This window comes from Anomaloglossus baeobatrachus, chromosome 2 (assembly GCF_048569485.1).
Source record: "Anomaloglossus baeobatrachus isolate aAnoBae1 chromosome 2, aAnoBae1.hap1, whole genome shotgun sequence".
In the NCBI taxonomy this organism is placed as follows: Eukaryota; Metazoa; Chordata; class Amphibia; order Anura; family Aromobatidae; genus Anomaloglossus; species Anomaloglossus baeobatrachus.
In genome coordinates, this window is record NC_134354.1 from 183,868,825 (window position 1) to 183,890,944 (window position 22,120).

General features: G+C 44.0%; 1 protein-coding gene across 11 annotated transcripts in view; it reads right to left on the minus strand.

The window, feature by feature from the left end:
• CASK (calcium/calmodulin dependent serine protein kinase) overlaps positions 1-22,120 on the minus strand; it is a 431,912-nt gene that overhangs the window by 383,886 nt on the left and 25,906 nt on the right. The gene's annotated exons all lie outside the window — the stretch shown is intronic.

The following is a 22,120-nucleotide window of genomic DNA, read 5'->3' on the forward strand; positions in this document are numbered from 1 at the left end:
TGCAGAAAAATAAAAATAGAAAATGCACCAACAATTGACATGCTTCAGATTTTTTTTGAGCACTTCCTGTATAAAAAAAATCTAAGGCTATGTGCGCAAGTTGCGTAGTGTCCATGCTGAAAAGTCTGCAGTGCATGTGCGCTACAAACTGCTGCCGAAACACTGCATAATGGATGCACTGTGTCTGCAGCATAGATGCAGATTTCATGCGCTCTGCAGCCTCTCCCATAGACAGAGTGGGAGCAGCATCTAAAGCGCAGAAACTAAGTGACATGTTGCCTTTTGGAGTGCAGCGATTTGGATCAAAATTTCAGCATGCAAATCCCTGCGCTCTCAAACACAGCGTGCAGATGGATTATGCACAATCTTCATAGATTGTGCTGGGGACGGAAGATGCATGCATTTACGTTGCAGCATAAATGCATGAAATTATGCAACGTGCGCACATAGCCTTACTCAGCCACATCCTCCCCTATTATCCTGTGTCTGCAAGACAACTAGCTGGGGGAGCAGAGCCTACCGTTTTATAAGACACTGTCTTATATTTTTTTTGCCCCCCAAAAAAGCACTAGGGCTTATTTTTGGAGGAGGTCTTATTCTTGGAGAAACACGGTTGGGGGTAAGTTTACCCCCCAAAAAAGCAGACCCCCCCCCCCCCACACACACACACACACTTTCCCGGGAGACTCATACTCACCAGACCAGGACGTCTGCGTGGTTCCCAGGTCCTCCTGTGATCTCCGGTCGGTGCTGCATGCCGTTCTACCCTGCTGCTAGCTGACACGCTGACACACACAGCAGATCCCAGACACACACACACACACACACACACAGCAGATCTCACAGACACACACAGCCGATCTCACAGGCACACACAGCCGATCGCAGAGGCACACACAGCCGATCGCAGAGGCACACACAGCCGATCGCAGATATACACATCCGATGACAGCAGATCACAGGCACCCACAGCCATCATAGATACACATCCGATCACAGATACAGACATCCGATCGCAGGCACACACAGCCGATCACATCACATCCAGCACTTACGGCAGCAGGGAATGAGAGCAAGTCACGTGTCCGGCCGCAGGTCCTGGTCGTCGCGCTGCATCGCACTGCCTCTCAGGATTCTCCCGGCAAGAAGAGATCAGTGTCACTGGATGAGGTAAGTGTGTATGCGATGTGGATGTGGGTGTGTGTGTGTGTGTGTGTGTGTGTGTGTGTGTGTGTGTGTGTGTGTGTGTGTGTGTGTATATGTAATCACTGCAGGTCTTGCCGTTCAGTGTCTGGTGACTGTGACTGCCGGTGCCGCTGTGTATAATGAAGTGTCCTGCAGTATCTAACTTTTTTAGCTGCACGGACACTTCATTATTGATCAGCGACTAGAGCTTATTTTCGGGGGAGGGCTTATATTTAATCCTTTCTCCAAAAATGCTGAAATTCCCTGCTAGGGCTTATTTTTGGCGGGAGGTCTTATTTTTGGAAAACCACGGTATATGGGGCTGTACCCGACGTGTGGCCAGAATAAATAGTGTGAAGCCACATCCATTAGCTCATGGGTGGGGATGACTTTCTGCGGCCCCCCGGGCACATTCCAGGGAAACACAGTGCTCGAGCGGAAGCCACTCTTTTGCCGGCCACCGGCCATTTAAATCCCAGTGCGTTCTGGGTAGATACTAGAATGTACGGGCTTCTTCCAGAACCTGACTGTGGCCTGTACTAGAATGTACAGGTTCTTTTTGGGACCTGAATGCAGCCCGTACATTCGAGACTCAACCCTGGCCTGTGCTGGAGTGCTCAAGGCTTACCTTGTGGGCAGGGTAAGCAGCGCGCTGGCTCCTGTCACAGAAGACGTGCAGCAGATGCCTCCCTGCTGTACATGCCTCCCAGACCTGTGCGACTCCTCCTCCCCCACCCCAGTACTGTGAGTATGCAACCCATTGCTGCCCCCCATCCAGTGCTTTGCACCCTCTAGTACTGTGTGCCACCCCAAATGCTGTGTACCCCTCAGTGCTGTGCGACCCGAGCAGCCTCCTAGTGCTGTCCATGCCGCCACCCAGTGCTCTCAGTGCCCAGCCCCTCCTGGGATAAATACGCCCCCAGACCGAGACAAACCTGGAAAAGCAGTTGTGAGAAACAACATGATCAATATCACTGATCACAACCGCACAAAAAAAAAAAAAAAAAAAAAAAAAAAAATTATAAAAAAAACACACACACACACACACACACACACACACACACACACACACACACACACACACACACACACTCTAAAATGTCTGCCAGGAGATGCAAGTCTGAACCTGAGGTGAGGTCATTGTTTTTAATGAGGTCAGTTTACCTGCGGTCAAAGCTGGGGTACTGTTGGAACCTCCAACTATGATCGCAGATAAACTGAATGAAGTCATCGCTCATCACTGTGGCTTAGTCAGTCTCTCCCTGAAGCCCACAGCATGCGGACAAGTTATGTGCCCGCGCGCTGTGCCTTCAGTATGTATGTAGCAGAGCCAGAATAGTCATGGGACTATATGTGGATTACGTAGGAACTAGGTATTTGGGGTTAAGGGGTGAAAGAGGGTTGGGGGGTTATATTTTATTTCAGATACCAGATTTTTTTTCAGTATTTTTTTTTCCCCCCCACTTACAGATTAGTATTCCCCATTACTAATTTAGGGATTAGTGGTGCCTGTATGCTGTTATTAACCCCATATTACCCCAACTGCCACCGCACCAGTGCAATCTAGATGATCGGGGTGAAGTGCCGGGATTGTCACATCTAATGGATGGGGAGGGGCTGCACTTAGTTTTTAAATTCTTCAATGGGAATCTGGACACCATTTTTTTCCGAACCCATCTGAGAGCAGCATAAATGTCGAGACAGATACAGAGATGAGTCACTTAATGAGCTCTTTGCTGTGATTGTAATAAAATTACTGTTTTCTCTGCTGGAGACCTAGCAGTTATTTGAACTTAGAGTAGGCCTACAACTAGGTCATGCATTTTCTGGACTACCTGGCAGCACGCCAAGTTGTCCTCTAATGGTAATCTCCTGCTGATGAAACAGTGATTTTATTAAAAAAAAAAAAATTATATAAAAAGAAAATACCTACATGGGTTCACTCTCATTTTGATATAGAGCCAAGATAAGTATGTGGCTAGGGACTGCAACTATATGCCACCACAGTAGGGGAACACACAGCGTGTGTGATTGCAAGCTGTCAAAAACGCGGTCACACAGGGTGGGGGTGTGGTCTGACTGTAACCAGATGCCGGAACAGATATGCATATGCACGAAGTTAATGAGTGGCCACAGTAGTGTTACAGCTGCGCAGGAGACTGACAAGTATAACGCACCTGCTCTATCCCCATTTTTTTTTTTTTTTTAAATTAGCTGGATTGCCAGATAAAGAGAACTCTGGAACCGGGATCGGGGCACAAGTACTAGGTTACCCACGCAGATCTAGACTACATTACAGTCAGAGTTCGCCGATCACTAATTATGATTATTTTTAGGGACACCATTTTTAAGTTACTTAAGACTTAACTGCGTTTTATTTCACTTTTAGGCTAGTTTCACACTTGCGTTGAACGGCATCCGTTGCATTGCGTTGTGGAACGGATGCAACGGATGTGTTGCCTATAGTGGCACAACGGATGCTGCAAAACAACGCAATTAGTTTTTATTTTTTATTTTTACAGTTTTACCAGCGGCAGACTATTGTGAACGATCAGCTGAGCGCTCCCTGCAGCCGGCCGCCGGGTGATCAGCTGATCGCTCCCTGCAGCCGGCCGCCGGGTGATCAAGCTGATCGCTCCCTGCAGCCGGCCGCCGGGTGATCAGCTGATCGCTGAAAATATTGCAAAGGTCTCCTTAAACCACTGTTTTTGCTGAAAAGATGCTTTACCAAGGGCTCTTCTCACACTGCCATTAAACTGAAAAGCATTGGGAGAAGCAAATCTATTATACAGCTCCTTATTGTGAGCTGTATCATAACATCCATTACTTTAGCGCTCTACTGGCCTCTAATATCATTGATAAGTGCTTCTGCCTCATGACAGAGGGACTCTAAACTGTTCCTTAATGAGTTTATTCTGAAAACAGTGCGACAACATGAAAACAGATTAAGTGTCCATTTTCCATAGTTGAATGCATTATTGGTAAATTGGTATGGCACAATCTAAGAGTCACCCAATGAAAACAATAGTTTAGATCAGACCTGGGCAAGGGACGGCCCGCGGGCCACATCTGGCCCGCCTACTGTCAGTGGTTTTTAGCGCGGCATTTAAACCTGATTTCTCTTTACCTGACCTATATATTATATACTGCATTCCGGGGCCGCTGCTAAACCACAAAAAGGCACTCACATGCGATCATAAGGAGTTGTGACTTGCACAACCCTACCAGGTGAGTACCTCTTTGTCTCTCTACCCTCATACCGGGTAAGACCCTATTGCGCTTTTTTTCCCCCTACAGCTCTACAAGTTCTCCAGTACCTGTCACACGCATGCAAACACGGATGTCACACATGTGCCACACGTGAGATACATGTATGACCACAACCATACGTGTGACTGGTACCTGATTAAACACGGACGTCTGAAACCAGCCTATCAGCAGGAGATCATCAAGACCACACTAAGCAGCCCAGTAAGTGATACACTGCTGGAAATAGAGGCAGTCCCTACACACTGCTCTCAGATTAAGTGGAAAAGATCTGGTGACAGATTTCCTTTAAATACTGACCAATATAATGAAGTGCAACAGTGGCATTAAGTTCTAGCTCTTTTCATAATTACTTCTCATCAATCAGATCCTCTTACAGTGAGCAGTAATGGGAAGAACCTCCAAAGCAGTTCCTAAAGCAGCAATTTCCAACATGTGATCAGCTGCTGGATGATTCAGTATTACGGTGCACCTTAGCATTACTGCACTTCATTGGAGCATATAGCAGGGAACTAACAAGCACACTTCTACCAGCGAAGCCACATTTTTTGTATAAAAAGGGAATTGTACATAATAGATAATTGGGAGGGTGTGATACCATACCGATGGATGCAGTCAGTGATAAAAATATTCAGAAGGATACAAATTGATAACATTGGACACAATAGGATATTGGGGAAGGGTTAATCAGATTGCAATAACAGAGCTCCGATTACTGGGTCACAAATGCTACATACTGTGTAAAGTGTCCCTATGGTTGTAAAATCAGACTGCACAGAGGCCTACCGAGTGGGTCATGAAAAGATCAGAATAGAACACGCCCAAGTCTCACACGCCCATCTGTAATTTTGACAGATTTCTCGGGATCGCCAGCACACAGCAGCCCCTAAAATACAGATTAATTTTCTACATAGGTATAGTTGGCCATTTAAAAATAAATAGTCTGGGATCTGGGAAGGACTGGTCAGTAGTGCAGACTGTATGCCTGGGACTACAGTAGTAACTTATGCCAACAACTTACATATAGAGAGGATTGGCGATTTATAGTGATGGGCAGACCTGGACTGTAAAAGTCTAGATCTGCGCAGTTTCAAAACTCAGGGAATTCCGGTTAATGATCTGAATCCGGCACTCGGGAAAAATAAATAAATAGGAAAACTAAAGAAAATAGGAATGAAAGTGCTTCATACTTCGCAAGGCTCCAGCATGGCTGTAACTGCTCCTGTGGCCATTATTACTTCTCCATATGCATTGCTTTCCTTGCGTACCAGCAGTAATGGTGTCTGTGATTGGTTGCAGTCAGACGCGCCCCCAGCCTGTGTGACAGCGTCTAAGTGCAACCAATCACTGGCGCGGTCTGCGGGTCATTAACATGGTGTAAAAATAAATAAATAAAATCATTTGCCGTAGGGCCCCCCTGTATTGATACCAGCACAGATAAAAGCATATGGGTTCAGCCCCCAGCCTAGTGCTTATCTTATCTGGATCAATATAAGAGGAATCGCATACAGATTTTTTTTTCCCCCTTTCTAAAGTAAATTTAAAAAAAAAAAAACAAAAAAAAAAACACTGTGTGGCCCCCCCCATTTTTAATACCCAGCCATGATAATGCACGTCAGCTGAGGGCTGGCATTCTCCGGCTGGGCGGAACGATGCTCATTGGGCATGAAATCATTAAAATAAAAAAAATAAAAAAAAACCACTGCAAAAGCAAAATGCCTGTGTAATAACATAGCCTAACTGCTAGATCTGCAGCATAGAAAAACATTGATTTTATCAAAACAACATTGCTGGAAATCAGGGGTGTCTCTAGATTATACTGCTCTCAAATGGGATACATTCAAATGGTCTCTCCAGGAAGGAGACAAACTCTAGCGCCACCTATGGGAAGTAGCAATCCTAAAAGTCAAAAGTGGCCTTTTAAAAAGGGAACCTGTCAGCAGAAATTTCGCACTAAACCTAAAAGATTCCCCCTCTGCAGCTCCTGGGCTGCATTCTAGTAAGGTTCCCGTTTCTATTGCGCCCCCTTTGAGACCTATTTTTTTTTTTTTTTTTTTTTATGTACACGGCGGCGGGCTATCTTGGGTCCGTTAGTCGCCCTCCTGCCACTTTACGCCGTCCCCCCCATCGCTCATTTCCTATAGCTGAGGACGCCGCCCAGTGCTCCCGAGGTCCCAGCGCCAGCCCAATGCCACTCTCGCGGGACTGAGCACTGCACAGTGTGGCCGCTGGTGACGTGATTGCGCAGGCGTGAGATTATGGGCGGCGCTGTGATTGTCATCAGCAAGTACCCGCCCATAATCTCGTGCCCGCGCTTCTCACTCTGTCACTTTGCAAAAGACAATGTGTGCCTTTGTTTGTTTTTACAGTTTTTTGGGGTTTTTTTTACTGTGTACTTCAGTAAACTAGTCTTCGCGTCTCCTCTCGATTGGTGCTGTGCTGCTCCGCTCCTCCCATCTATTTCCTGCTCCAGGGAAAGATGGGTAAGAGGTGACGGGGGTCATATGGCCAGCGCTTGCGCAGAACGGTGGAGGCAGAGTGAGAAGCGCGGGCACAAGATTATGGGTGGGTACTTGCTGATGACAATCACAGAGCCGCCCATAATCTCACACCTGCGCAATCACGTCACCAGCGGTCACACTGTGCACAGTGCTCAGTCCCGCGAGAGTGGCACTGGGCATGTGCGGGGACCTCTGGGCGGCGTCCACAGCTATGGAAATGAGCGATGGGGCGGGGGGGGAGGGACGGCGTAAAGCGGCATGAGGGCGACTAACGGACACAAGACAGCCCGCCCCCTTGACTAAAAAAAAAAAAAGTTTTGGATAAAAAAAAAAAGGTAAGACTTTCTAAGTATTTATTTAGGTCTCAAAGGGGGCGCAATAGAAACAGGAACCTTGCTAGAATGCAGCCCAGGAGCTGCAGAGGGGGAATCTTTTAGGTTTAGTGCGAAATTTCTGCTGACAGGTTCCCTTTAACAAGCCTTTTCATATGACTTAGGATTTATACCATATCAGAACCCTAATTGCAGACACGGCGTTTCAGGGTGATTGCACTGACGAGGGGCAAAGTATAGGATCTGAACTGGCTTATGAGAAGCTATAGTGGGGGGGGGGGGGGGGGGGGGAAATCAGGGGAAAAGACTATTCTCCTTGTGGAGACCTGACAAACCAGTCTGGCTGCCAGGGAGGGGTCTTATAGCTGCAATAGCAAATACCTGGTAACAGAGTCCGTTTAATAAACTTCTTGGATGTCATTTTGAGCAGTTTGAGGTGTGCAGTTTTTACAATGGTGTCAAAAAAAAAGAAAAAAAAAAAAAAGAAAAAATTGTGCTGATGTAAAGTAGGCCTGTGGCAAACATTAATTAAACCCTATCGGTCACCAAGTTTTTGCCATTGCAGCGGCCCACAGGGCAAGTGGTATGGCAGCCGGGATGGTGTCGCTCCGCACAGACGAAGCTGGCCCCGGGTGCATGATCAGGTTAGTAATGGGCGTTGGCGCCTAAGCGCTGCGGCGCCGGTAAGGACGAGCCAACACAGTCTCTACGGGTTCAGGCTGTAGTTTACTCGCAACTTCAGCTGCCAGCTCGGTCACACTGGTCACTGCCGTGATGGGCTCAGGTCAATCCCAGATCCACTAAAGGGGTCATCATGGTTGTTTTTAGAGAGAAGGAGTGAGTCCTATTTCTAGGGTGTCCCCCTCCGCAGTTAGGTACCCTAGCTGAGCTCCCGCTCCATGCCCCTGAGCCCAAGGAAGTCCAAGTTGTCCAGAGATATCTTGCCAGAACTATGGTCCTGACAGGAACCTTTGTGTGTCTTGCGCCAGGTGGACCCCGCCCCCCAGGTGGCTGGCTTCAGTGACTGGGGAAGTCCCATGTATCGTGATTGCCACCCCCCCGCCTACCCTGAGCCATCCCACCCTGTGAGAAGGCTCCTATGCTGTATGTAGTGTGTGGATGTGGAAAACCAGTGATTAACCCCCCTGCCCCCTTACCTGAGATAGATACCGCACCTTAATTGAGGTACAATACCTTGTGGCGACCCGAGCCTCAGGGGTGCCACACTATCCCATCAGAGTAGCAGCAAATTTAGAGACAGAGACCCCATTCCAGCAATGTGTCTTACTGAGCTGTTTGCTGTCATTTTGATAAAATCCACGTTTCTCTGCTGCAGATCTAGCAGTTATTTGAATGTGGCGCTGTTAACTACAAATCAGTTATCAGTGGTTATACAAGCTCATGAATATGCTGGACTACTTCGCACCATGCAAAGTAGTCCTATAATTATAAAATTACTGTTTAATCAGCAGGAGACTATGAAACCTACACTAAGCAACCCAGTAAGTAAAATATTGCCCCAATATTGAAACATGAAACATTGCCCCTACATTCTGCTGCTCTCAGATTAGGTGGCAAATTCCCTTTAACTATTTTATATGGCATAACTACCTTGTTTAAAGGACATAAAAATTAAATGTTTGAAAAAAGCAACATTTTCAAATTTATTTAATAAATAAAAATACGCAAAAAGTATTGATCCAAATTTATTACTAATGTTTTGAAACCCTGCGATCTGTTGAAAAAGTTCTAGAATTATTAAAGATACAGTGGTCAGAATTAAAAAAAAAATTGGCCTGATCATGAAGGTGAAAACAGGCAGGTGAAGCCGTTGAATAAAACAGTTTTTGTAATATCCTGGCATTTACAGTTAGGTACAGATTACATGCGTATTTATTTTTTTTTTTTGTTTGTGCTGCATTAATTCTCCAAAAACGCATGTACATTTATAGCGGAGTTTCCGTATCCAAGACTATAGGGAAATTCAGCAAAGAAATCTCAGCATAGCCCCAAGAGAAAATGACATGCTGCAAATTGTAAAAACGCACCGCAGGTCAGTTTATGCAGCGTAAAATCGTAATCCACTTTGCTTGTACTGTAAAACGCAATTTGAATCAAAAATGCAAGTAAAACTCCTGGTGAACATAACCCCTTCACAACCAAGGATGTACCTGTACGTCCTTGGGAGTGTGTAAATATAAAAGTGCGGGCTTGCATTGCAAGCCTGTACTTTTCCCTGCAGGTCTATTAAAGGGAACCTGTCATCAGAAATTTTGCACTAAACCTAAAAGATACCCTCTCTGCAGCTCCTGGGCTGCATTCTAGCAAGGTTCCTGTTTCTATGGCCGCCCATAATCTCGCGCATGCGCCGTGCTACTCTCACGGGACTGTGCACAGTGTGACCACTGGTGACGTGTTGCGCTTGCGCGAGATTATGGGCAGCGCTGTGACTATCAGCAAGTACCCGCCCATAATCTTGTGGTCGAGCTTTCACCGCCGCCTCCACCGTTCTGCGCAAGCGCTGGCCAGCTTACCTCACGTCACCTCTTTGAAATTGCGCAATGGGGGACGGTCTAAAGCGACAGGGAGGCAGACTAACAGCCACCAGACAGCCCACCCCCGTGTACCATTATCAAGATCTGAATACAAAAAAGGTACCACTTTATAAAGTCTTTATTTTGGTCAGAAAGGGGGCACAATAGAAACAGGAACATTGCTAGAATGCAGCCCAAGAGCTGCAGAAGGGGAATCTTTTAGGTTTAGTGCAAAATTTCTGATGACAGGTTCCCTTTAACCTGATCAGCAGACATATGCAGGTAACAGGAGATCCACCCATGCCTGTTACCCCTTTAGATCGCACTGTCAAACTGACTGCATGATATATTGCGCTCCGGGTAGGATCACGCCATTCTTTGCTGTTATTGAAAGCCCCAGGATGCAACCACGGGGTGCCAATGGGTTGTCATAAGAGCCCGGGGAGGAGGGAGGGAGTGAGGAGGGGAGAATCAGGAGAAGCGACTGGAGATTGCATGCATAAAGTCCCCTAAAGTGGACTAGTAAACTCCTTTATATAAAAAAAAAAAAACACAAACACAAACACAAAACACAAAAACAGTACATGTTTGGTATCTATTAACTTGTACTGACCTGGGGAATCCTATTCCCAGGTCAGTTTTACTAAACACGTAAACAGAATATAAAAGTAAATAGCGTAATTGACCTTTTTTTCGCAATTTAAGTCGTTTTGTTCAAAAGTACAACTTGTCCTGCAGAAAAACAAGACTCCTCTGGCTATATTTACAGAATTAAAAAAAAAAAAAAAAAAGTTATGGCTCTTGGAAGAAGGGGGAGGGGAAAAAACCAAGACAACAAACACACAGGGGTGAAGGGGTTACGTATTCCACGATGTGGCCAGTTTAACATGTTCACGCTGGTGAAAGGCAATCTAATAAGTTCCTTTCAAAAGATATAGTATAAACCCGGACACTGTTACACCATGGATCTAGACATTGCTTTTTGTGGTTTATTTAGATTTGTAGTAAAGACAAAAAATATATATATAAAAAAAAAAAATTAGTAATTTCCAGATTATGACCAAAAAAGTACTGGAAAACTAGGAGGAAAAGAAAAAAAAAAAACAAAAAAAACCAAACTATTTTTTAGGAATAGCATGGGACGGGGGGGGGGAAGGGGGCTAGACAGATGGCATTCATTTAAAGTGACTGCAAGAATTAAGAATTTACATTGTAAAAATGTAAAAAGCAACTATGCTGCAAAGGCCAATTTACACATGTCATAAATAATAGATTACCCAGAAACAATACATGTGCCGGTATATAAAGCTGCAAAAATAAAAAATGATGGAATATGTTCATTGTAATGCCGATTAGGACTACAAAAACCTCCTAGATATATAGTAGCTTTAGTAGCCTGATGCAACTTTGAAGTGAACTTCACACCAAGCATGACATAGATAGGGGTCTTCCGCATGCCCCCAGTTGCCATAGCAACCCAATCAGAGTCCCACTGTACACTTGGGTCAGACTGAAGAATAAAAGGAACTGTCAGCGCAGAGACTGGAAACCAAGTACAGGCACTCGTGCATCATGGCAAGGTCAATCATTTAAAGCACAACTCCAGTATTATTTATTATTAAGGGCTGGAGTGGTGCTTTAACCCCCTTCATTCACCGGCAATTTTGCATCTTTTTCGTTTTTTACTCCTTTCAAGAGTCATAACTTATTATTCCATCAATATAGCCATCTGAGGGCTTTTTTTTGCGGGACGAGTTATACTTTTGAATTACACCACTCATTCTGCCCCATATTGTACAGTAAAATGGGAAAAAATTCCAAGAGTCCAAAATTGCAAAAAAAGTGCAATTGCACTATATATTTTTTTTTTGTGCAGCATTTGGTAAAATTAACATGGTATGATTTCCCAAGTCATAGATACCAACATGTATCGTATAGTTTGACTTTTATCGAAGTAATGGAAAAAAAAAAATGAAAAATAAAAAAGCACCTTTGGAGCCATTTTCTGAGTCATGCAGCGTTCCCATTTTTTGGGATCTGAGGCTCAGTGATTGCTCATTTTTTTGCGTCTTGAGCTCGCACTTTTAAAATTATACTATTTTTGGATGCATTGATCACTTTATTGCAATGTTGTGGCAAAAAAAACAAAACAAAAACAAAACAACAACCACACACAATTCTGGCTATTTTTTCTTGCTACGCCATTTACCAGTGAGGTTAATTGAGTTTATATTTTGATAGATCTGAAAGCGGCAATATCAAAATGTGTATTTTATTATTGTTTTAGGCAAGGGCCCTACTTTGCGTTTCCACCTGCGTTTTTGGTGCTTTCTAGGTCCGTTTTGAGAAGCACCTTTTTCATGCCAAAAGGCATGCGTTTTGATTCCCTAGCAAAGTCTATGGAAAATGGGGATTTCTAGACCCCACTTTGAGTTTTAAAACGCTGCGTTTAATTTGCGGCAAAAAACAAGATTCCAGCAAATTCCTGCTTTTTACCTGCTTTCCCAGTGCAGAAAACATGCTTTTTGGACATCAAAATAATGATTTCATATGTACACACACACACACACACACACACAAACTATAAGCCGACCTTAGTATAAGCAGAGGTTCCTAATTCTACAGCAAGAAACAGGGAAACAGTATTGACTCGAGTATAAGCCTTGGATGGGAAATGCAGCAGCTATTGGGAAGTTTAAAAACTAGAAATAGATCCCAATATCACCGGAAGGGGAGTATCTGACAGGGGAATTCCATTTGAAGCGCCAATCAGTATGCAACAAAATAAATAAAATGCTGCAGAGGGCTTTAAGGCTCTGTGCGCACTGGGAAGTGGAATTTTCTTGAGAAAATTCCGCATGCCCTCAAAGATTACCGCACCCGCGGTAAAAAACCGCGGGAAACCGCACCCGAAAACCGCATGCGGTTTGCCGCGGTTTTACCGCGGTATTATTCGCGGTATTGCCGCGGTTTTGCCGCGTGCGGGTTGGGATGTGCTTTATTGCATTCAATGCAATAAAGCACATTGAAGAAAAAAAAAAAAAAAAAAAAAAAGTCATTTAATTCTGAGAGTAGATAGACAGAAGAATAGATAGAGGGATAGATAGATAGAGAGATAGATAGAGGGATAGATAGAGGGATAGATAGATAGAGAGATAGATAGAGGGATAGATAGATAGAGGGATAGATAGATAGAGAGATAGATAGAGGGATAGATAGAGGGATAGATGACAGATCGCTGCATTTCCCACGGTCGGCAGTGAGTTCACATTACCGGCCGTGGGAAATGACCGGTAATTACCTCTGCTGCTTTCATTCAGCCTGTGTCTGTGACATTTGTGGCTGGATGGAAGCAGCGCAGGACGTCGGACCTGGATTACGCCGGAGCTTTGTTGCGGGAGGGGTTAATAAAATGGTGAACGAGGCTTGTTTGTTTTATTTAAAATAAAGGATTTTTCGGTGTGTTTTTTTTCACTTTACTTACGGGTTGATCATGTCAGCTGTCACATAGACGCTGCCATGATCAAGCCTGGGGTTAATGGCGGTGGTCCCCCATCACCATTAACCCCTTGTATTACCTTGCCACCACTGCTACACGGTGGCGAGAAGAGCCGAGGACACGCCGGTATTGTCGCATATTGCATGCGACAGTCCCGGGGCAGCTGCGGCTGATATTCTCGGCTGCCGGAGGGGGAGTGAGGCAGGGGACATTACCCCTGCCCCTCTCCCTCCCCAGCCTGAGAATACCGGGCCGCCGCTGTGTGCTTACCTCGGCTGGACGGTAAATATGCAGCGGAGCCCACGTTCTTTTTTTCCTATATTTCCGTTTTCTTTCTATGTGTGTTCTATGTGTCTGTGTCTATGTCATCTATGTGTCTGTGATGTCTGTGTCTGTGATCTGTGTGTGTGTTTACTCTGCACGGCTTCCTCTTCCTGTAATGACATCACTTCCCTGCAAAACCGCAGACAGGCGATGCACATTACCGGAGGTAAACCGCAAAATACCGCAGGGAATAACGCAGGAAAACGCAGTGAACCGCACAGAATTTGCTGCCTGCGTTATTCCCTGCGGGATTTCTTGATTAACATTGAGTCAATGGAGTGAAATCCCGCAGCGCTGTGCGGAAAAGAAGTGACATGCACTTGTTTTTGCTGCGGGATTCCCGCAGCAAAACATGCAGCTGTCAAATTCCGCCCAGTGCGCACAGGATTTTTTTTCTCCATAGGATTTGCTGGTGATTCACTGCAGAGATGTTATGAACATTTTCTGCAGCGAAACATGCAGCAAATCCGCGGCAAAATCCGCGAAAAATCCGGTAAGTGCGCACATAGCCTAAGGCTATGTGCGCACTTACCGGATTTTTCGCGGATTTTGCCGCGGATTTGCTGCATGTTTCGCTGCAGAAAATGTTCATAACATCTCTGCAGTGAATCACCAGCAAATCCTATGGAGAAAAAAAATCCTGTGCGCACTGGGCGGAATTTGACAGCTGCGTGTTTTGCTGCGGGAATCCCGCAGCAAAAACAAGTGCATGTCACTTCTTTTCCGCACATCGCTGCGGGATTTCTCTCCATTGACTCAATGTTAATCAAGAAATCCCGCAGGGAATAACGCAGGCAGCAAATTCTGTGCGGTTCACTGCGTTTTCCTGCGTTATTCCCTGCGATATTTTGCGGTTTACCTCCGGTAATGTGCATCACTTGCTGCGGTTTTGCAGGGAAGTGATGTCATTACAGGAAGAGGAAGCCGTGCAGAGTAAACACACACACAGATCACAGACACAGACATCACAGACATAGAACACATAGACACAGACACACAGAACACACATAGAAAGAAAACGGAAATATAGGAAAAAAAGAACGTGGGCTCCGCTGCATATTTACCTTCCAGCCGAGGTAAGCACACAGCGGCGGCCCGGTATCCTCAGGCTGGGGAGGGCGAGGAGCAGGGGTAATGTCCCCCGCCTCACTCCCCCTCCGGCAGCCGAGAATATCAGCCGCAGCTGCCCCGGCACTGTCGCATGCAATATGCGACAATACCGGCGTGTCCTCGGCTCTTCTTGCCACCGTGTAGCAGTGGTGGCAAGGTAATACAAGGGGTTAATGATGGTGGGGGACCACCGCCATTAACTCCAGGCTTGATCATGGCAGCGTCTATGTGACAGCTGACATGATCAACCCGTAAGTAAAGTGAAAAAAAACACACAGAAAAATCCTTTATTTTAAATAAAACAAACAAGCCTCGTTCACCATTTTATTAACCCCTCCCGCACCAAAGCTCCGGCATAATCCAGGTCCGACGTCCAGCGCTGCTTCCATCCAGCCGCGACTGTCACAGAGACAGGCTGAATGCAGCAGAGGTAATTACCGGTCATTTCCCACGGCCGGTAATGTGAACTCACTGCCGACCGTGGGAAATGCAGCGATCTGTCATCTATCTATCTATCTATCTATCCCTCTCTCTATCTATTCTTCTGTCTATCTACTCTCAGAATTAAATGACTTTTTTTTTTTTTCTTCAATGTGCTTTATTGCATTGAAAGCAATAAAGCACATCCCAACCCGCACGCGGCAATACCGCGAACAATACCGCGAACAATACCGCGGCAAAACCGCAGCAAACCGCGGCAAACCGCATGCGGTTTTCGGGTGCGGTTTCCCGCGGTTTTTTACCGCGGGTGCGGTAATCTTTGAGGGCATGCGGAATTTTCTCAAGAAAATTCCACTTCCCAGTGCGCACAGAGCCTAAGTCTTCCAACAATTACCATTTTGTCAATGCTGCTAAAGCTGAAAGAGACCATTGTCAGGTGAAGAAAAGCTGCAAAAACGTGCCCCAAAACTTTTACGATTCAAGCGAGTCAGGGTTTAGAACATCATGTGTATAGAGACAACCAAATATACTGGAAAAATAAAAATCACACCTGACCCAACCAACAGCTTCATGGCGCTCATTTATACAGTTGTCAACTGTACAAGTGCAAAATCTTGTACCCATTTCTGACAAGCAGCGATCCGCTGATCGTAAATTTATTATTTTTGTTATTATTTTAAAAGGCTATAGTCTTAAAAATGTATAGCATTCACACAGAGCATGACTTTACTGGTTTTAAAGCCCTGTGTGCACTCTGATTTTTTTGCCACTTTTGTTTCCGGCGGAAAAGGTGTTTTTTGTTTATGACCTTTCTGCAGTCCTTCACCTGCAAAAATCTTTGAAAAATCCGAAATGCGGTGTGCACACTGCGGGGTTTTTTTCCCCTACAGGTTTTGCTGCAGAATTTCTGCAGCAAAAAGAAGTAGAATGGACCTTTTTCACAGGTACCTGTGGTTTTGTCATAATTAAAAACCACAGGGACCAACCCACAAAAAAAAAAAAAAAAAAAAAAAGCACCAAAACCGCATGTGGATTTTGGGTGCGTTTTTGTTGTGTTTTTTGCCGTGGGTGCGGAATTCTGCCAGAGGGTGCATATTTTACTTAAGACCCACATTTTCCAAGTGCGCACAGACCCTAAAGGGAACCTGTCACAGCATTTAATCACAGTTTAATCACCGCTCTGTGTATAGAAACCGGTGGCTGTAACTGCCCTGCCCTGCTACAATGACAGCGGGTTTAATGTTGTGTGGCTGCCAGTACATGCAGAGGGGGGGCAGTTACAGCTGTCATTCTCCATACACCGCACGGTGACTGAATCCACACCGGAACCTCCCCTATAACTGAAACCATAACGCTACCAGGAGGAATAAAGTAAAATTTCCATGCAGCAGTGGGGTTTAGGCTATGTTCACATGTGGCATCTTTTTCTGCATTTTTGAGGTCACAAAGATGGACCCAAGTGCATGCATTTCCTTCTCCCAGCAAAGTCTATGAGATTTCTATTTTGCGGTCCACATCTTTTGTTGGCTGCATCTTGGCTGGGTGTTTCAAGATGCAGCATGTCAATTCTTTTTGCGTTTTTACCGCATTCTTGAGCCCTCCAGTCAATAGATTTCACGTAAATGCAATGGGCAAAATGCAGTAAAAACGCATTGCGCTTTTGCCGCGGTGCGTTTTTTTTGGTGCACTTAAGATGCACTGGCAAAAAGATGCCATGTGTGAACATAGCCTTAATATACAGGCACCGAGCAGAATCACCTTTTGAAGAAAGAGTAAAGGGATGGCACCACCTAATACTGTGTCCGCACTTTGCGTCATCGTAGTTCCAGTCCTAAACGCATCCTCTGGCAGAAATTGCTTTTGCCAAAGTAGCTTTTGACCACAAAATCGCAGTAAATACGCATGCGTTTTTACAGCATTTTTAGCGCTTTTTACTTGCGTTTCCATTGCTTAAAGTCAGATGCGTTTTGATTACAAAGACACTACTAAATAAAGTTGACATACAAACACTATGAAAAAGGGAAAAAAAAAAAAAAATATATATAATTATTTGAATCATAATGAAAAAATAGTTATATTTAATATAATTCTAGCGGTTTTATACTATATATCGCTAAAATTCCAATAAATCAATATTTTTTATTAATTTAATTGTCGGACTATGTGGGTAAAGGGACATATCATTAAATTATTTTGATGTCAAACGCATGCTTTCTGCAGCTAAAAAGCAGGTAAAACGCTGGAATTTTGATGCTTCTCGCTTTTTACAACTTCTCATTGACTTCAATGTTCGCAAAATGCAGCCCAAATTGCAAAAACAATTGACATGCTGCTTCTTTGAACGCTGAGTTTTTGCGCAAAATTATGCAAATTAAAACGCAGCATTTTGAACTGCAAAGAGCGCACAAGAAATCCCTATTTCCCATAGACTTTGCTGGAAAATCAAAACGCATGCATTTTGGCATCAAAACGCTGCAGTTCAAAACGCAGCAGAAAAGCAGGTGAAAACGCAAAATGCGGACACAGCCTAAGATTGGTCATACATTAAGGTGAGTAATGAGAAACGACAGGGTGAAGAAAAAACAAAAAAAAAAAAAAAAACAAAAGAAAGGTGCAAAAAGCCATCAAAAGTCATGACACCTAGCTGAAATCCATCAGTAATGAGAACACAATGTCGCTACTTCGTGAAAAATGATAATCAACTGGAGATATCTAATATAAAATAGGTCTCATAACCAAGGTGCCACACAAATTCATGTTGAGTAAAACCAGTGAGCTGTCTCAAGACCTTTGCAACCTTATTGTTGTAAAACACACTGATGGCATTGGTACAGGAGAATTTGTAAACTTGAAGGGTCCAGTGAACTGTTGGGGCTGTAATCCAAAAGTGAATAGAAGATCTCACTATAAAACGGCCGCGACCAGGTGCTCCCCTCAATATTTCAGAAAGAGGAGTGAAAACAATCAAGAAGAGTTGTCTAAGGGCCCACTCACACTTGCGCTATTTTGACACAAACGGAATCCGTCAGTAATGTAGTACAGTTCATTTATTTACAGTGGAAGCGCGACATTGTGTCGACACAAGCGGGTACTGCATGACACACACGTGCCATAGTAACGCGCTTCCACTGTAAATAAATGAACTGTACTACATTAGTGACGGATTCAGTTTGCGTCAAAATAGCGCAAGTGTGAGTGGGCCCTAAGAGCCAAGAACCACCTTAGCAGAGCTACAGAAAGACCTGGAATCAGCAGACAATTATTCCAAAGAAAGTAGGTACTCGGTCTGCAACACAAAGAAACTCACCACACAAGACTCCATTGCTGGAATAGGGGACACACACACACACACACTTCTGACAAGCCTTGTGAAATACTGGGAGAATATAGTCTGGGCAGATGAGACCAAAAGTGAAATCTTAATATGTCACAATACACACCGAATGAGAAGGACAGATGAAAGGACAAATGTAGAGACAAATCTTTGATGTAAATCTGCTGCCATCCATCAGGATGATTAAGATGAAACAAGGGTGGACATTTCATCCAGACAATGATCCCAAACACAGCCAAGAAAAGTCAACTGATTTAAAAAAATAAAATAAATAAATCTACCAGAATGGCCGAGCCAAATCACCTGACTGGAATCCAATAGAAAATTTATGGAAAAAACAAAACCTAAGAATTCATAGAAGGAGCCAACGTTAACCATTCTGTTTGTTCACAGAACATTTTTTCCCCTCAACAGTCAAACACACACGTTTACTATGTCTATAATTGGTATGTAATTGTTAACAGTATTGAGAGAGAGCGAGAGCGAGAGCGAGAGCGAGAGCGAGAGCGAGAGCGAGAGCGAGAGCGAGAGCGAGAGCGAGAGCGAGAGCGAGAGCGAGAGCGAGAGCGAGAGCGAGAGCGAGAGCGAATATATATATATATATATATATATATATATATATATATATATATATATATATATATATATATATATATATATATATATATATATATATATATATATATATATATATATATATATATATACACACCACACGTCAAAAACGGCCATAAGGATGGCGTGTTGGCAACAATACTGATGAAAAAATTTTTTTTTAACCAGGAAGAAAGCTAGTTTTTTTTTTTAACTAATTTCATATTCAAGTGAGCTTTGCTCAATACATCTGATATATCAATAGACAACTCCACCAATGCCTGAAATCACAAAATACAAAGCGCATCTGCTGAGAAGCCTCTGAAGTGTCACAGTTGTGTTGTATCATTACTTATTAATTATGTGGCAGCTGTGCGAGATTCAAACCTAGATCTCAGGAAGAGAATTGTGGACTTGCACAAGTCTGGTTCTACCTTTGGTGCAATTTCCAGATGCCTGAAGGCGTCTCGTTCATCGGTTTTAAATAATCACACGCAAGTACAAGATAGGAATGTCCAGCCATCATACTGGGGTCAGGAAGGAGACTGGTTCTGTGTACCAGAGATGAATGTGCTTTGGTCAGACATGTACATATCAACCCAAGAACAAAAGCAAAAACCCTTGTGAAGATGCTGGTGGAAGCTGGTAAGATTGTGGATAATGACACAGTGATATGGATACTGCATCAACATGGGCTGAAAGGTCACTCTGCCAGGAAGAAGCCATTACTCCAAAACAAACAAAGCCATATTAATGTTTGCAAATACACACAGGAACCAAATCCATAATTTTTGGAGACATTTACTGTGGTCTGACAAAACTAAAATTGAATTGTTTGGCATAATGACCATCTTTACATTTGGAGGAAAAAAAAAAAAAAGGAAAATTTGAAGCGCAAGAACACCATCCCAACTGTGAAACAGGGGTGGGCAGCATCATGTTATAGGGTTGTTTTGCTGCAGGAAGGACTGGTGCACTTCACAAAATAGATGGCGTCATGAGGAAAGAAAATTATGTGGCAATATTGAAGCGACACCTCAAGACATCAGCCAGGAACAAAGCTTGTGCGGAAATGGGTCTTCTAAAAGGACAATAACCCAAAGCATACTGCCCAAACTGGTTACAACATGGCTTAACGATAACAAAGTCAATGTTTTGGAGTGGCCATCATCAAGCGCTGATCTCAAGCCTATTAAATGTATGGGCAAATCTGAAAAGGCAGGTGCAAGCAAGGCGACCTACCAACATGGCTGAGTTGCACCAGTCCTGTCAGGAGGAATGGGCCCAAATTCCTACCAACCATTGAGAAGCTTGTGGAGGAATATCCAGAAAGTTTGACCCAAGCATACAGTTTAAGGCAATGGTACCAAATACTATTGAAATGTATATAAACTTTTGACTTTGCAGAAAGTAATAAAAATGCCTTAAAACATTCTCTCCTTCTGGCATTTGGCAGATTTTGGTTCCTAACTGACCTAAAATGGGAAAGTTTTATTCTGATTTCATGTCAGATATCGTGAAAAACAGGAATGTGCCTTTATAGATCATGTAAACTTCTGGTTTCAACTGTACATCGCGCCTTCTATCCAAAACTAAAGCTACAAGAGTATGCCAGATCCATTGTATAAACGTATCCTACAAGGGTTTTGCAGGTGAACCCCTTAGTGACCGAGCCAATTTGAAACTTAATGACCAAGCCCAATTTTATGGTTTTATAAATCTGACCAGTTTCAGGATGTTGGAAGGGTTAAATGATCAGCAATTCCCCCACCCCCTCAAAAAAAAAAAAAAAAAAAAAAGTGTTAAAAAAAAATATCAACTTTAGTTAGTTCTTTTATGGGACTTTGACCTTTTATTAGTCTAAATTGCTCATATGATGCATAAAAATGGCAATGTATCATACCAGTTAATGTGTCAATGTAACACTGACAGAATGCCTGTTAGAACATGCTCCTGGCATGGTCTAATAGGCTACCATAGCCAGTTAACACAGAGTCCGTCATTTTACCTCAGGTTGCCAGGGCAACAAATCAGGACGCCATGATCACATTGAAGGGGGGGGAGGGGGGGGGGGCGTTAAGGTGAGAGCTTTCTCCCTTCTAACTGCTGCAATCATTATTGATCGTGACCTTTAGAGAGTTAAATAGCCATGGGCTATGAAAGCTAGAGCTCAGCTATTACTTAAGCTGAGCTCCTGGAGGTGATCACGTGGGTACTGTGCCCACATGATTGCCAGGAAATATAGATACGTCCATTTGTGAGATCACATTGCAAAAGTAGTGGTGCATCCAAAGTCAGGAAAAAGCTAAAAGAGGTGGTTGACCCCTTTTCATTAGTAGCTATATCGATTTTATATAGGAGAAACAAGGTTTCTCTCAAATACCTTGTGTTGCCATTAGTGCCTGTGAGCGGCGCTATTGTGGACAGCTCACCCCCTTCGCGTGACCCCCAACCCCCCGGGCTCCAAGACCTCTGATGTTGTTAGGTGATGTCACGTCAACTTCCCTTGTTAACCTGATATCACTGCAGCCGGCCCCAGTGAGTCAATGGTGAAGTTTCAAAGCTCGTCCCAGACCAGCATGGCTCTTGCTTGCACGCTCTGCAGTGAAGGAGGACGGAGCAGGGAGATGGTGGGCTGTGATGAGCGGTGAAACTCCGCCCACAGCCCAGTCACTCAGGAAAACTGCGGCCCGCCTCAGTTGACGTGACATCACCAGACATCAGAGGTCACGTGAAGGTGAGCGGACTTTAATAGAGCCGCTCACAGGCACTATTAAAGGTATTTGAGGGAAACATGTTTCTCAACATAATAGTTACCGTATGTGGCCAGTAATGAAAAAAGGGTAAAGCATCTCTTTAACCCATTTAACCATGCAGTACAAAAAACAAACATTTCCCATATGTCAACTTTACATCTGCAGCATCATCTTTAAAACATAATTTTAGTTTGTTAGGATATAATACTAATGGTAAAAAAAATTAGCTGCAATTTCTTTTTT